General features: G+C 53.3%; 1 protein-coding gene across 2 annotated transcripts in view; it reads right to left on the reverse strand.

The window, feature by feature from the left end:
• SLC25A42 (solute carrier family 25 member 42) overlaps positions 1–15,054 on the reverse strand; it is a 45,130-nt gene extending 30,076 nt beyond the window's left edge. Inside the window, exon 1 of one of the 2 annotated variants that reach the window (XM_020884499.2) lies at positions 14,963–15,054. The gene's annotated coding sequence lies outside the window, so the exon portion shown is untranslated. Of the gene's footprint in view, positions 1–2,385; positions 2,449–14,962 lie in introns of those variants that run through there. The other variant, XM_020884502.2, reaches the window with a different exon arrangement.
• Positions 15,055–16,292: the final 1,238 nt, after the last annotated feature.

Raw genomic sequence — 16,292 nt, forward strand, 5'->3', positions numbered from 1 at the left:
GGGTTAAGTCAGTGCTCTGTTAGTTATTTACTGCTTCACTCTTCCAGCACTGGCCATGAGGATGGAGCTGTTTTCCGTCCACTGGAGGTGGAGGGGCAGGTCTGGGGAGGGAGTGGGGATGGTGACCCCGAGGATGATGAAACAGTGGTCCAAAAGGTTCCAGCAGCTGCAGGAGTCAAAACTGGGAGTGTGCAAGGAACAAGCATCAGTGTGAGCCTATAGGCCTCACACCTGACTCTACAGACAGATGCAGGCGGGAGGCAGGGCAGGGTGCCTGCTGCTGTCTGAGGCCAAGCGCCGCTGCTCTGCAGACGACCCTCTGAAGGCTGCCCAGCCACCCCCCGCCCCTATCGCCTAGGCAGGGGGAATTGAGGGGAACTCACTCCTTCACTCTGGGTAACAGAACCTCAGACGGGGGAGTGGTGCCACCAGGCAGGGCCAGGGTGGGAGGTTTGTGAGCAGGGACCAAATGGCCTGGAACCCTCTTGTCCTGACATTTGGGGTAACGGTCCTAGAAAAGGGAGCCATAGGGACCACTCTGGTCCAATATTTGAAGGGCTGTAGTAAACGGAATGATGGCCCTAAAGACATCTGTCCTGACTCCCGGGGACCTGTGGATGTCACCTTGCGTGGCAAAAGGAAGTTTGGAGGTGTGATCAAGTTAAGGATCTTGGGAAAGAAAAACTCTCTTGGAGTATCAGGATGACCCCAATGGCATCACAAGTCCTTAAGAGAGAAAGGTGCTTTCCTGGTAGTCCAGTGGTTAAGACTTCATGCTCCCAACGCAGGAGGCCCGGGTTCAATCCCTGGTCAGGGAACCTGATCCCACGTGCTGCAACTAGGAGCCCGCACATACCAAAGAAGATCCTGCGTGCCGCAGCTGACACCCAGTGCCACCAAATAAATGGAGAAAAAAGAGAGAGAGGGAGGGAGGCAGGAAGTCAGAGAAGGAGACATGAAGGCAGATCTCAGAAAGATTTGAAGATGCTACCCTGGCTCTGAAGGCAGTAGAAGGGGCCATTGCCAGGAGCACACAGATGGCCTTCGGGAGCTGGAAAAGGCAAGGAAAATGGATTCTCTTCTGGACTCTCCAGCCCTCAGACCCATTTGAGACATCTGACCTCCGGAACCAAAGGATCCTGAGCCTATGCAGTGTTCGGTCTCCATGTGTGTGGCAGAGTGTCACTGCGGCCACGAGAGACTGACCCAGACTGTCACAAGATGCCGGGCAGTGGCCCTGGGGGACAGTGCCCAGAGTCACAGGAGACCGACTCCAGGTCAGCGTAAGACAATGAGAAAACCACAACGGCCAGTACTGCTTGCAGCCCAGTGGCTGCCCCGGGGAGGCTGGGCTTGCACATGATGGTAGATGCCCAGAGCCTCCTCGTGTCAGGCCCTACTGGGCCCTGAGGGCATGGCAGCGAACTGGCATGTGCCCTCACGCAGAAGCAAGCAAGACAGCTCAGGGAGCTGAACCATCCCTCCCCGCCTAGGAAGGCAGGGAACAGGGAGATGGGGAACCAGATTCAAGACTGGGTGGCCAAGCTGGCCTCTTGACAGGGGTGTTGGAGCTGTCGCTGGAATAAACAGGGCTGGGGGTAGAGGGGATGGCAGGAGCTGCATTCCAACAGTGAGACAGGGTGTGCAAAAGGCCTCCGGGCAGGAATGAGCCAGCCAGAGAGAGAGGAGAGACTGTGGGTCTGTAGGGGCAGCAGGGAAGCCAGGGACAGGCTAAGGAGGCCTAGAGAGGCTGCCTGTGGGGTCATTCAGGCATGACAGGGTCTGACGAAGGGAGGCTGACAGAGATCCAGGAACCTGCCCACGTTCTCTCTGAGACCCCAGAGTGGTGGGCTTGTTTTCTGGGACGAGGAGGGCTGGGAGGGGCCGATGTGGGGGAAAGGAAGCCAGCAGGGCAGTCGGCCCTTGTTTCAAGGGCTCCACCCTTGGCAGATTCTTGCCCACCCCTGACCCTGAGCTTCCCAACTGAGAAGAGATTGTCAAGACTTCTGGTACTATCTTGTGGTCCCATTACAGCACTGGGGAGGATATAAGGGCAAAACATATAATGCATCTAAGTTTAATTAAATAATAGACCTAGTGGGGGACTTCCCTGTTAGTCTAGTGGTTAAGAATCAGCTTTTTAATGCAGGGGACACAGGTTTGATGCCTGGTCTGGGAACTGAGATTCCACAGGCCGTGAGGCAACTAAGCCCATGCTCTGTAACTACTGAGCCCGCGGGCCACAACTAAGACCCAACTCGGACAAATAAATAAATGTCAGCAAAGAACAGTGGATTTGCACCGGAAGTCAGCTAGTGTCAGTCCTGTCTGGGCGTGCGGCTACCGCTCTCCCGCTCCCCCACCACCCTCTGCCTTGCCACTCACCCCGACCACCAGGCTGGTTGCAATGGTTACTCCTGTGGTTCCTTCCAGGTTCAGTACTCGGCCTCCCCTCGTCACCTGTCAGGGAAGTATAACTGGGAAGGGAGAGTCCTGGGTCCAAAGCTGGCTCCACCCCTCGCCAGGTGCACGCCCTTGGGCAGTGCCCTTATTCCTGGGGGCCTGGGCTCTCTGGCCGGTGAGCTGGGCTTGGCCAAGCCTGGGGTGAGCTAGCCGGAATGCAGAGAACCACGTTCCCCCAACTTCATCCTGCTGACGTCTGCCTGAACTTGCCCGAAGGACCTGGAATCCTCATGCTCCAGAATGTGTGATTGGAGTATCGCTGTAGAAATCAGTCTGGAGGCTCCCCAGCTACTTGAACACGGATTTACCATGTGACCCCAAGATTCTACTCCCACTCCAAAGAGCTGAAAAGAGATGTTCAAGCAAATCCTTGCACACCGTGTTCAGGGCAGCACTAGTTGCAATCGCTAAATTATTATTACTCAGCCATAAAAAGGAATGAGTTCCTCTCGGGAAAAAACGAGAATGAAGCACTGACATGTGCTACCTCTTGCCCTGATGCCAACGGCAAGAGGGCAGACACAAAGGGCCGTATGTCATGAGACTCCATATACATGTACGAAGTGTCCACAGCATGCAGACCCACAGACACAGAAAGCAGCGTGGCAGCCTCAGAGGCTGGGGACGGGAAACAGGCTTCCTTTTCAGGTGACAAAGAGGTTCTTTTGAAGCGGTAGTAGCACAACACTGTGAGCGCACCACAAGCCACTGAACTGGGTAGAATGGGAGGATTCCCTATCGGTGCGGTGCTTAGGACTCTGAGATTCCACTGCAGGAGGCATGGCTTGAATCCCTGGTCAGGGAGCTAAGAGCCTGCATGCTGTGAAGAACAGCCAAAAAACCAAAAAAAACCCCAAAAGGTAAAATGGTAAATTTTAAGTTATGTGTCTTTACACACACACACAAAAACCCAGCTGGTACTTCCCTGGTGGCACAGTGGCTAAGAATCTGCCTGCCAATGCAAGGGACACAGGTTCAGCTCCTGGTCCAGGAAGATCCCACACGCTGCGGAGCAGATGAGCCTGTGTGCCTACAGCCTGTGCTCTGTAGCAAGACCCCCAGTGAGAAGCCTGCACATCGCAACCAAGAGTAGCCCCCATCCACTGCAGCCAGAGAAAGCCCGCACACAGCACTGAAGACTCGGTGTAGCCGAAAATTAAATAAATACAATTAAAAACAACACACTTGAAAAAAAAAACCAGGACAGCCCCCCACTCCATCTGCCCTGGGAGGCCCTGCTCTGACCCATCAGAGAAGCACTTTCGGTGGCTCTTCCAGGGTGGCAGGAGCCTGGTCACACCTCAGACCTCCCTTTCCTCACCAACACTCTTCTCCCCTCAGTTCAGTCGCTCAGTCGTGTCTGACTCTTTGTGATCCCATGGACTGCAGCACACCAGGCTTCCCTGTCCATCACCAGGTCCCGGAGCTTGCTCAAACTCACATCCATCGAGTTGGTGATGACATCCAACCATCTCATCCTCTTTTGTCCCCTTCTCCTCCCAACTTCAATCCTTCCCAGCATCAGGGTCTTTTCCAATGAGTCAGCTCTTTGCATCAGGTGGCCAAAGTATTGGAGCTTCAGCTTCAGCATCAGTCCTTCCAATGAATGTTTAGGATTGATTTCCTTCAGGTTTGGTCTCCCTGCAGTCCAAGGGACTCCCAAGAGTCTCTTCCAACACCACAGCTCAAAAGCATCAATTCTTCAGTGCTCAGCTTTCTTTATGGTCCAACTCTCACATCCATACATGACCACTGGAAAAATCATAGCTTTGAGTAGATGGATTTTTGTCAGCAAAGTAACGTCTCTGCTTTTTAACATCCTGTCTAGATTGGTCATAGCTTTTCTTCCAAGGAGCAAGTGTCTTTTAATCTCATGGCTGCAGTCACCATCTGCAATGATTTTGGAGCCCCCCAAAATAAAGTCTGTCACTGTTTCCATTGTTTCCCTATCTATTTGCCATGAGGTATTCGGACTGGATGCCATGATCTTAGTTTCTTGCATGTTGAGTTTTAAGCCAGCTTTTTCACTCTCCTCCTTCACTTTCTTCAAGGGGCTCTTTGGTTCCTCTTTGCTTTCTGCTATAAGGGTGGTGTCATCAGCACATCTGAGGTTATTGGTATTTCTCCTGGCAATCTTGAGTCCAGCTTGTGCTTCATCCAGCCCTGCATTTTGCATGATGTACTCTGCATATAACTTAAATAAGCAGGGTGACAATATACAACCTTGATGTACTCCCTTCCCAATTTGGAAACAGGCATTGTCCCATGTCCGGTTCTGACTGTTGCTTCTTGACCTGCATACAGATTTCTCAGGAGACAGGTAAGGTGGTGTGGTATTCCCATCTTTTAAAGAATTTTCCACAGTTTTTTGTGATCCTCTCCTCCCCTACTAGGTTATTTTGAGTCAGATTAACTGGGTGGTTGCCAAGTATATGCTCTGGGGAGGCGGCACCATGGAGAGGGTGGGAAATGGCAACCCACTCCAGTATTCTTGCCTGGAGAATCCCTTGAACAGAGGAGCCTGGTGGGCCACAGTCCACAAGGTCACAAAGAATCAAAGACAACTGAAGAGACTTAGCATGGACTCAGGGCCTGGGGGAGGGGGAGGGCAGTTAGTGTCTAATGGGGACAGAGTTTCAGTTTGGGAAGATGGAAAAGTTCTAGAGATGGATGGTGGTTACGGTTGCACAGCAGTGTGAATGTACTTAATGCTACTGAACTGTACACTAAAAAAATGTTAAGATGGTATATTTTATGTTGTGTGTGTATGAATGCTCAGTCGTCTCTGACTCTTTGTGACCCCATGGACTGTAGCCTGCAAGGCTCCTCTGTTCATGGAATTTCCCAGGCAAGAATACTAGAGTGGGTTGCTATTTCCTCCTCCAGCAGATCTTCCTGACGCAGGGATTGAACCAGCATCTCCTGCATTGGTGGGAGGATTATCACTGAGCTACCTGGGAAGCCATATTTTACGTTGTACACAATTGTTGTTAACACAATTAAACAAGAAATTGAAGCATAGACAAAATGCATCTGTGATGTTAGGATCAGATGGAGTTACCTTTGGTGGGTAAGACAAGAAAGGGGTGTGAGGCCAGCTGGGGGGCTTGAAATGCTCTGTATCTTGATCAGGTTTCAAGTGTGAATGGATGTAATAATTTCCGAGTTGTATATTTATGGGTTATTCACTTTACCCTGTGTAAATTACAGTGCAAAAAAAACTTTAAAACCATAAAACAAAACAGAAACCTTCTTGGCCCCTTCCAGGCCAACTGAGTCTGAGCCTGAGACTCATGCTCCTAACTCCCAGGTGCTCTGATGGCATCTGGGGCGCGGGGGTGACATGCACTGCTCACTGCTGCTCACCCCCTCCCCCCTGCAGAGGATATACCTCGATGACTTCGACAGTGACTGACAGTCTGGGGGAGATGCTTAAGCTCCTGTTGGGCCACAAGTGCCCTGGACGACCAGCCCTCTTCGGGAGGCTACAGCCTGGTAGCCACTGACTCCGCCCGCTATCCCCTTGGAGAAGGGGACGCTGACCCTCCCCTTGACGCCAGGGTGACCTGGGTGACCCTGCTCAGGTCACGAGAGCTCCCTCTCCTGGGTTTGGGGTGCTGGACCCAAAACTGAGACTTTTGAGGGAGTCCCCTGTGCTAGATAAGTCCCTTTTCTCCAGGGAGGGGAAGTTAGGCCAAGGGCAGTCACCACAAAGCCAAGGTCAGGAGGGGGAGGCAGACACCGGCAGGTTTAGGGTGTCCTGGGACCCAGCAGGCCGAAAGAACCTGCAAAGTACAGGAAGCACATGGACTTTTTCTCCCTGGAGCCCACAAAGCCCCTTTTCAGTTCAGCCAGTTTGGGATGGGCTTTTTTTTTTTTTTTTTCCAAATAACAAGTATTCACTGAGACTTCTCCGGTGGGTCCCGTGGCTAAGACTCCATATTCCCAATGCAGGAGGCCTCAATTCAATCCCTGGTCAGGTAACTAGATCCCACATGCCACAAATAAAGATCCCACATGCCACAACTAAGACCCAGCACAGCCAAATAAATACCTTTTAAAAAGCAAAAAACCCAAGTGTTTATCTTTTCACACGCTATTTCTACACCACTTGTTAAACAAAAATTAAAGTGAAGGGGATGGGGGCAGGGGATGCCATGCAGCAATATAACTTACCAAACAGCAATATCTAAGAAACGTGAACCTCAGACTTCCCTGGCGGTCCAGGGACTAAGAATACGTCTGTCAAAGCAGGGCACACAGGTTTGATCTCCGGTCTGGGAAGATTCCACATGCCTTGGGGCAACTAAACCCTTGAGCTGCAACTACTGAGGCAACAAGAGAAGCCATTGCAATGAGAAGCCCGCGCACCGCAACCAGGAAGCAGCCCGCGACGCTGCAACTAGAGAAAGCCCGCCTGCAGCAGTGACGAGCCCGCGCATTGCGACTGTGACCATCACAGCCAAAGGAAATCACTAAATGCGTAAACAAATAAAAGAAACATGAGCCTGGGGTCACAGGGTCCTAGATGGCCCGTCCCATGGGCACCACACTGCAGCCGCTCCGCGTCCAGGGCCGTCCCGCCACACGCTCATGGACACACACACGCAGGCAGCTCCCTGGCCAGGGCCACACTCACAGACACACACACACAGGCAGCTCCCTGGCCAGGCACACACTCACGGACACACACACGCAGGCAGCTCCCTGGCCAGGGCCACACTCATGGACACACACACAGCCAGCTCCTGGCCAGGGCCACACTCACGGACACACACACGCAGGCAGCTCCCTGGCCAGGCACACACTCACGGACACACACACAGGCAGCTCCTGGCCAGGGCCACCAGGCGTGCCAGTGTGTGGCGGGGTCCGCCACAGCGGGGTGCTCCATTGGCAGGACGAGGGAAGCGTTCATACAGACGGGAGGCTGGTTTCTCAACAGATCCCGTAATCTCTTGGTAAAGGGAAGCCTATTAACATCCTATCTGCCTGCTGATAAAGGCTGTTTTCTTTTCCAGTGAATGGGCCTACGTGAGGGGAAGCATCTTACACAAGGCCTTTCCCGGTTAACTCCGACCCAGCTGGCTGCTGCCTGCTGCGTCTCCTGCTGCACGTTCTCTCAGGTGCATGTACTGCAGACCAACTCCGGGCACTGCAACCCTGTGCTGTTGTCTCTGCAGGCCAGACGCCCACGTCCTGAAAGACCCGAACGTTCTACGGGCAACCACTCTCCTTGGTCCTTGCAGACAGTGCTGCCAATGCCTGTGGTCAATGGTGTGTGCAGTGACCTAAAACAAACTGAGGCACTTAAGGGTCTTCATGCTCCTCTGCTAAGAGGGTGCACTTGTGTAACGTCTTTACCCCAAAGCCTTGTGTTCCTGACACACGGAGCCCAGCACCGGGCTATTCAGTTGCACGTACTCAATTATTTACTGGCTGAGTGAATTGTTTTTGCTTGGGCCATGTTCTCCATCCCACTCCTTATGTCTGGCAAACTCCTCTGCATCCTTCAAAGCCCATCCTAAATATCCTGGTCTCACCGTCCCGAGGTTGGCTGCTCTGCCCTGCACTGAGCACTCCGTGGTTCTCTGCTTGCTGGGAGGGGCTGTTTTCCACTCCCCTTCCCCACTAGCCTGGGGACCCTGGAAGGCAAGGGCCTGGGTCACACTTAGTGTCAGTGCCTAGCAAAAAGCCAGGGTGAATACCCGAAGACAGTGTGAAGACAGTGTTTTCGCTGTGTCTTCCTGCCCGCAGGCACCGCGCACCAGCAGCACGGATGCGCCTCTTCCATGGCTGTCTGCCTTGTTCCCCGGTGGGGGGGGGGGGGGGGGCGGGCGGAGGGAGGGGCATGCCCAGGCTCCTGCTGTGCTGAACTGGTGTGGGAAGATGTATCCAGTGTGTGACCTTGGACATGCTACTAAACCTCCTTGGCCTCGTTCTCCTCCTCTGTCACTATCTTCTGAGGCTGGGGCTGCCCAAGCAGGTCTCTGGGGTATTGTGCTCCCTAACGAGGAGTCAGACCGGAGCCAAGGTCACCCGCTTCTACTGAGCAGGCCTCCCCAGCTCCCACGTCTCACCACGTACCCACACACCTCCATACTGGGGCCTCCCAGAGGACTGAGCATGTCTGTGGCATCCAGCCCTCGACTCTGTCTCCTGCAGGTTCATCTCCTCCAAGTGTTGAAATCTGGAGAGTGGCGCCCCACTGTCCATTAAATGATGGCGGTTTAGGAAGCTCCTGCTCTCCACCGAGCCCTCGGCCCTGCCGCCACCGCTGCTGCTCACAGTCACAGGGCAGCCGCCAGCTCTGACATTCAGGGCTGATCAACGTTTGGCTCTGACCGATGAAACAGGCTCCCTGGGGGACTTCCCTGGTGGTCCAGTGGTTAAGACTCTAAGCTTCCACTCTTCCACTGCAGCAGGCAAGGGTTCAATCCCTGGTTGGGGAACTAAGATCCCACACGCCACGTGGTGGGGCCAAAAAAATGGGGCTCATAGGCCCCAAACTGTCTGTTCTTCAAGGCTTGGCTCATATGTACTAATGGGAGGCTAGACCAGTCACTGGCTAAGGTGTGACCAGCAAGGCTATAAGCCATACACTCCACCCCATCCCCTCCCTTCTCATGGATGCAGAGACCTGCCCAAAGTAGGGCAGGGGAGGGCAGTGTTTCAACTCAATCCCCAGGAGCGCCTGTCCCGGAATCTCTGGTGACATTCGTGCAGGACTCTTGCCCCAGACATAATTCAGAGTCCCTGACTGTGACCTAGGAATCAGCCCTTTAGACAGGGCGAGGGTGAGATTAGTTGTGTTGACACTGTCGACGGGGCAGGTCGTCGATCAGTGTGGCTAATTAATACCTAATGAAATGTACATATTGACTTTCTCCACTCATACCATGGCAAAGGTATACCACTTGGAGACAGAGCAACGGCTCCGACATCCGCTCGGAGCTCTGTCCTGGCACAGTTCCCTGTTGGAAGTCTCGAAACCACTCACAAGGCAGGCCTTCCGTTCTGGCCCTCACCTCATAGTCGGGGGGGTACAGGTGGTCAGGGCGTCTAAGCTTGGGTCTGCGGATCTGGCCTGTCCACAGCGGCCCGGCCTCAGTGCAAGACCCCCGCCTGTGTCTCTCATCAGGACCACGGACCAGGTCTTCAACCCACCCCCCTCTCAGGACCCGCTCGTGCTCCCTGGCTTGGCCTTCTCTTGGGTCCTGCCACATTCAGGCTTGTCCGTTTCCTCTGCCCCAGTCCCTTGCGGGTAAGTCTGAGTCACACCCATGTCCCATACCCTTCCGAGCGGGTGTTTCTGCCCCCCCCCCCACACCCGTCCCTGACCCTGGCACACAGATATTTACAGATCATAGAGAAGTTGTGCTGTAAGGCTTCAGGTCCGCTCCACTCCTGGAAGCTGCGCTGGTGGTGGCATTCCAGGACATCGTATAAATACCTGATTCTAACAGCGGCAGGAAGCACAGTGCTACCGGTGACTTGTTTGAAGGAGGACAGGACCTGGATTCAGGACAACCTAGGTCTGCCTTAGCTTTCCCACGTTTTCCCTATGTATCTTTAGACAAAGGTCCCCTGACGCCTTGGTCACCCTTCTGTAAAAGTGGGATGATCCAGACCAAACTCCGTAGGTAAGCACGTGCCAAGGAGTGGCAAAGAGCAAAATGAAGACAACCGTTCGTGTTTCTTGCTGGCACCCATCTTCCAGCAGGGAGGCAGGTGAGTGAGGGAGCCCACGGGGCCTGTGCACACGGGCCACCTGGAGGGCCTGCGAAGTGTGTTCCGACCCTGCCGGCCCCGTCTTGTCTGAAACACAGAGGCTGCTGGACAAGCACCTCCTTCAGGAACGGCCTGGCAGGAATGCTGGCTCTGCAGCTCTAGGGGTTAAATGAGGTCTGAAGTTCACGTCTACCCAGGACCCCAGGAAGTGACCTCATTTAGAATAGGGTCTTTCAGGTGTAATTAGCTAAGGATATCAAGATGAGTCATCCTGGATTTGGTGGACCCTAAATCCAACGATGGGTGTCCTTAAAGGAGGACACACATACGGGGAAGAAGGCCACATGAGGACAGGCGAAGGGACTTCCCTGGTGGTCCAGAGGCTAAGACTCTGCACTCCCAATGCTCAGGGCCCAGGTTCGATCTCTGGCTGGGGAACTAGATCCCACATGCCGAAACTGAAAGATTCCCTCATGCCCCAACTAAAGAGTCTGCATGCCATCACGAAGACCGGAGATCCTGTGTGCCGCAAGTAGGACCTGGCACAGCCAAACAAATAAAAATTAATTTTTTTATTAAAAAATAAATCTTCAGAAGACAGAGATGGAGATTAGGGTGCTAGAGCTGCAAGCTGAGGAACTCAAGGACTGCTGGCAGCCGTCAGAGGCAAGGAAAGGGCCTCCCTCAAGGTCCAGGTAGGACATGAGCCTGCTGTCTTAGTTCTGGCTGCCGTGATAAAACACCATGGGCTGGGTGGCTTGTAAAAAGAAATACATCTCTCGTGGTTCTAGAGGCTGAGGCGTCTAAGGTCAGGGTGCCAGCAGACTTGGTGTCTGTTCAGATTCTCTTTCTGGTTCACAGAAGTCTACCTCTCTGCGTCCTCACAGAGCAGACGGGGCAGGAGAGGCCTCTTGGGCCTCTTTTAGAAGGCCACTAATCCCACTCGTGGGGGCTCCCCTCTCGTAAGGGAATCATCTCCCCAAGGTCCACCTCCTAATATCGTCATATGGGGGTTAAGTTTCAACATATGAATTTTAGGGGAGACGCAAGCACCCAGTCCACAGCACCTGCCAATCCCTTGATTTCGGACTTCTGAACTCCACAACAGTGACAGAATAAACTTCCGTTGTCTCACGCTGTCCAGTTTGGGGTTATCTGTTATGGCAGCTCCAGGAAATGAATACAGCAGGAGTCTGAGCCTCCCAAGTGCACATTGTGCCTCGGCTAGCGACCTGCCCACGGCCCTGAGGTCATTGCTCTTCTCTCTGTATCCCACAGGTTGCCCTGATGGCCAAGCTTCAACAGAAAACCTGGCTTCTCCTGATCTCTGTTGAGCCCCTGTAACCTAAGCTCTCAGCTGCAGCAAAAGGTATTCAGTGAAGAAAACAAACATTGACAAGCATATTTTAAAAATAGCACAGGGACCGGGGGGGGGCCACTGGGGCAACATTCTACTTTTTAAACTGGGTGTTGGTTTCCTTATTCTTTCTTTTCATGTGCACATTATGTACTATTATTACTAAGAAGCAGATCACATTTAAAATAAAAAATACAATGCATTTTTTAAAAGAGCTGGCTTGCAAAACCCAAACAAGCTAACGGCTCCAATCAACTCAATAATCCTCTAATGTCTCAGTGCCAAAAGAGAAGACTAAAATACGGGATGACAAATGTGAAAAGGCCTGCCCTTGGTCTGATGACGCCCTCCACCTGGCACCAACAGTGGGAAATCACTGACAACTCAACAGTCTCAAGACATCTTCCTAAATAGATTTAACATCTGTGACTTGTGTCAGCCTCATCAGACACCTTCATTCTTTTGCTGGATCCAAGTGTTTAAAAAAAAAAAAAAAAAAAAAGCAACAGTCAATATATCCGACCTCTCGCCCTGGGACTCCAGGCAGGCCCTGCATCTTTCTCTAGAAAGGACTGCCTCTCCCACCGCCAACCACCATAGTTTCCTTCAGAGCCCTGCCAGAGGAGGGACTCAAATATTTTTTTGGACTGAACTTTAGACTCTCGAAGAGAAACAAATCTAACGTTTAATCACCACCCACTACGGGCAGGAACACCTCAGAGAGGGACGGATAGAAAGACTGGAGAGACCAGAACTTGACAACTGCCCTGGCCACCAGGGGAGGAATCGGGCATTCCAACTCCACGTTGAGAATACTGATGAGCGCACAGCCTCCACAGAGGAGCATTAACCATTTAGATGCACGTGTCCTGTGGCCTGGCCACTCTTAGGAGGTTGCTGCAGTTGGATGTCAAACTCCATGAAGACAGAGAGGGTCTGAAGTGTCTCTGCTTGGCTGGAACCCCACACACTTTTACTACCTATTTGCTCATGCGAGACTCAATCTATTCACTGCAGTTTGGTTTGTAAAAGCAAAATATAAGGGGCTTCCATGGTGGTCCAGTGCTCCCAATGCAGGGGGCCTTGGGTTTGATCTCTGGTCAGGGAAATAGATCCCACATACCACACCTAACACAGCACACAGCGGCAACCAAGACCCGGTGCAGCTCAATAAATAAATAATAAAAATAAATATTTTATAAAAAACCAACATATGAGAGACAACTTAAACAGCCATCAGTAAGGAACTGGTTATAAAGTCACCCACCCTTTTGATACAATGTGATACAAATTTACCAGTGGTTTAAAAGGGGTCCTTAGACCACCTCTAGAAGGGAACATTGTTATATACCAGAAACTATTAACAATGAGGCCCTCCAGAGTGGGATAGGGTACAGGTATGGGGAGATCTGCCTGGTTTTTACTCTCACTTCCTTCTGTACTGCTTGATTTTATTCATTTATTTTGACCATGTATATCAATTACTTTGTCAGTTTATTCATATCTTTGCATATGTATATATATATAATATGCATGTACATACATATAAAATGTGTGCATGTGTATATATGTACATTTACAGATACACATACACACACACACACATTTTAAATTACTCTGTTTGAATTTGGACAGAAAACCCCAATGGCTTTAGAACAAGATCCTTCAGAACATTCCAGCACCATCTTTGCAGGGAGAGAAGGGGGTGAGGGGTGGATAGGTGTTAAGAAGTACTGTGCAAGCCTTACAGGAAACAGTACATTATTGCTTTTTTTTAACAATAAAGCCATCAGCCTCCTTCCACACTGCACACTTGCAAATCACACTCCAGGGAACTTAAAAAGTTCCAGAAAAATCTTTATCCCCAGCACCAAGCCAGGCTACAGTTTTGCAGTTTATCTCTAAGCAGCTGAAACATTAGCCTTCTCACTCTGAAGAGTGTTTCCTTACTCTCTCGGTTTATCAGCATCAAGGGCCCAAGGAGCTCTCCCGGGTCAGCAAGGAGACACTGTCTCTAAGAGCTGGAGCCAGAGTCCCAAAGCCTGGCAATCCCTGCCACCAGGCGACACTGCGAGCTGGGCTGGAGGCACCCTAGGTGTTAAAGCCCAGCTGCAACAGTGCCCCCGCCCCCACCAGCTCCTGGACTCTGAGACACGTGCTCAGAAAGCAACCAGGGGCCGCCCCTTCCAGCTCAGCCTTTCCGGACCCAGTCAAAGTCATGACTCCTGAGGAACAGCTGCAGGGAGGGAGGGTGGTTGGGGGTCCCCACCCTACCAATCCCTCAGAAATAAACACAACAGATGGGCAAAAGTGGGGGAGGTCCACAGAGAAGGGTCAGCAGCAATGCTCAGTGCTCGGGAAGAGGTGGGCAATGCCACTCGGGTTCAAACTGCTTTAGGTTCGTTGCTGGTAAAATGGAGATAATTCCAGTTTGTCTGGCTGACAGGATTATGCTAAGCCAGGAAATCACTTAACAGACCATCATAAATGAAAAAATAACATCTGGGTGGGCTTTTTTTCAGGGGGTGGTGGTGGAAGGTGCCGTGATCCTGAGATAGCAAGGCTTGGGTGAATGTTGGAAAACCTGGATTATAGAGTGGGCACAAACACAGGTGCAGGTGGAAGAAAGTACAGGTGGGTGCAGACTGGGGGCGTTCAAGTCACAAGGGGCTGCCAAGGGCACCAGACAGGTGTGTACATGTGCAGGTGGAAGTACCTGAGGGCGCTGACCCAGACTACTTAAGATGGGGGCAGTGAGAGGGTCGCAGACTTGGGCGTGAGAAAAGGCAGTGAGGGAACAGGAACAAATCCAGACACGAGCGGGGAATGGTGAGTTTGGGGTCACAGGCTCCGGCGGCGGTGTGGGGGTGCAGGCTCAGGTGTGGTGGTGCCGAGAGGAGAGGAACGCCCTATGGTGTAGGGGCATCATCAGGGTAGGTCTCCGACGAGGTGCGAGGAGGGGTTTGTGAGTTGGGGGCGCGGTGTCAGGTGTGTGAGGGGGAGGCAATATAAGTGGGGCCAGAGAGACAGGTGCGTGTAGGGATGCAGAGTCAACTGTGCGAGGCACCTGGGGGCATGACCCCGGGGGGGGGGGGGGGTGTCAGCGAGGCGGACAGTCTCAGGTGTCTGACGGGAGATGTCAACGAGAAGGGCTGTGCTGTCAGGGATGTGTGGGCTGTCGGCGAGGGCCTCACATACGGCTGTGGGGAACCCAAGGGGCATCAGGCGCGGGGTGTGGGGGTCGGGGGGTGGGCTTTAACCTCTCCCCGTCCCCGCGATGCTGCTGTCACGCCCCGTCTCGTCCGCCCCCGCCCCGGGCCCATGACAGGACTGTGCCTCGCCCTAGGTCGGCCCGACAGGCGCGGGCCCCCTCGACGCCTGCGCTGCCCCGCGCCCCCCGCGCCCCCTCACCGGCTGGGACGTGTCGCCACCGCCGCTGTCGCCGCCGCCGCCACCACCTCCAGCCGCCACAGCCCCGCCTCGCGCACCCTCCGCGCGCGCCGCGGGAGGGGGCCCAAGCCATACTCCGATTGGCTGCGTGCTGGCCAACCACCCCTGGAGGCAGCGGATATTGGTGGGCATGAAGCGGACGAGCAGCCCCTGAAGCCAATCACTGAGGGGTGGAGGCGGGACTATTGGGAGAGGCAGTGGGGCCCCCGGGTGGTCCAGCTGGGCGCGAGGCGCTGGGAGGTGAGGGCCCCGAGGCGGGCGAAGATTGGAGCCGCGGAGGAAGACGGGCAGCCCTGATGGCCAATGGCTGGGGATCAAGGGCGGGGCTCCGAAGAAACTTGCGCGACTGGGCTGGAGGAACTGAGGGCGTAGCCCGGAGCGTGACGGAGATTGGCTTAGAAGCAAAGACTGGCAAGGCCTGCGGCCAGTCCTAGGGGTCGTCGGCCGTGCGCCCAGGACGAGACTTGGAGCAAAGGAAAGTGCAGAATTTGGCCCTGAACGCGGTGGCCGGAGGTGGCCTCGAGCGTTCCCTGAGGCTGTGGCGAAGTCAGACCCTCTGGCCACCCAGGCAGAAGCAAGACCTCCAACTTACCGTGAACTTGGCCATCACGGCCGAAGGACTCGTGAATAATTCAATTCCTTACTACCCACTATTCCGCTGCGGATGATACAGAGAGGACAGAGACTCGTGGAGGTCACTCGGCTGCAGCGCAGGGTAGTGCGAAGACGTGGAAATAGGTGGAATCCTACTTAGGCGCGTTTATGATTTTCTGAAAATGTTCTTCCAGGGATCAAATGACATCCGGGCCATCGCCCTGCTAAGCCTTTGGTGAATAAACCGAATCCTAGGACCACAAGCCCATGAGGTCAAAGCGACCGTTGGCTCCATTGTACAGAAACCAGAGTACAGACAGGTCAGCTCCTTGCCCCTGATCACACAGCACTTCAGCAGGCTCCAAGTAGCCTACTTTTTGGAAAAGGGGTGGTGAAGACCCCACCTGCCAGTGCAGGAGATATAAGAGTTGTGGGTTCAGTCCCTGGGTCAGGAAGATCCCCTGGAGGAGGGCATGGGAATCCACTCCAGTATTCTTACTTGGATAATCCCATGGGTAACAGAGCCTGGCGGGCTATAGTCCATAGGGTCGCAGAGTCTGACACGACTGAAATGACTTAGAATGCTCGCAAGGCAGCGTCAGAGCTCAGCCACTGCAGGCCTGAGTGGCCAGCCACTGGCTGACAACACAACCTTGAGTAAGGCCCTCAGATTCCTCGTGGGACAAAGATTCCTACA

This window comes from Odocoileus virginianus, chromosome 3 (assembly GCF_023699985.2).
Source record: "Odocoileus virginianus isolate 20LAN1187 ecotype Illinois chromosome 3, Ovbor_1.2, whole genome shotgun sequence".
Lineage (NCBI taxonomy): Eukaryota > Metazoa > Chordata > Mammalia > Artiodactyla > Cervidae > Odocoileus > Odocoileus virginianus.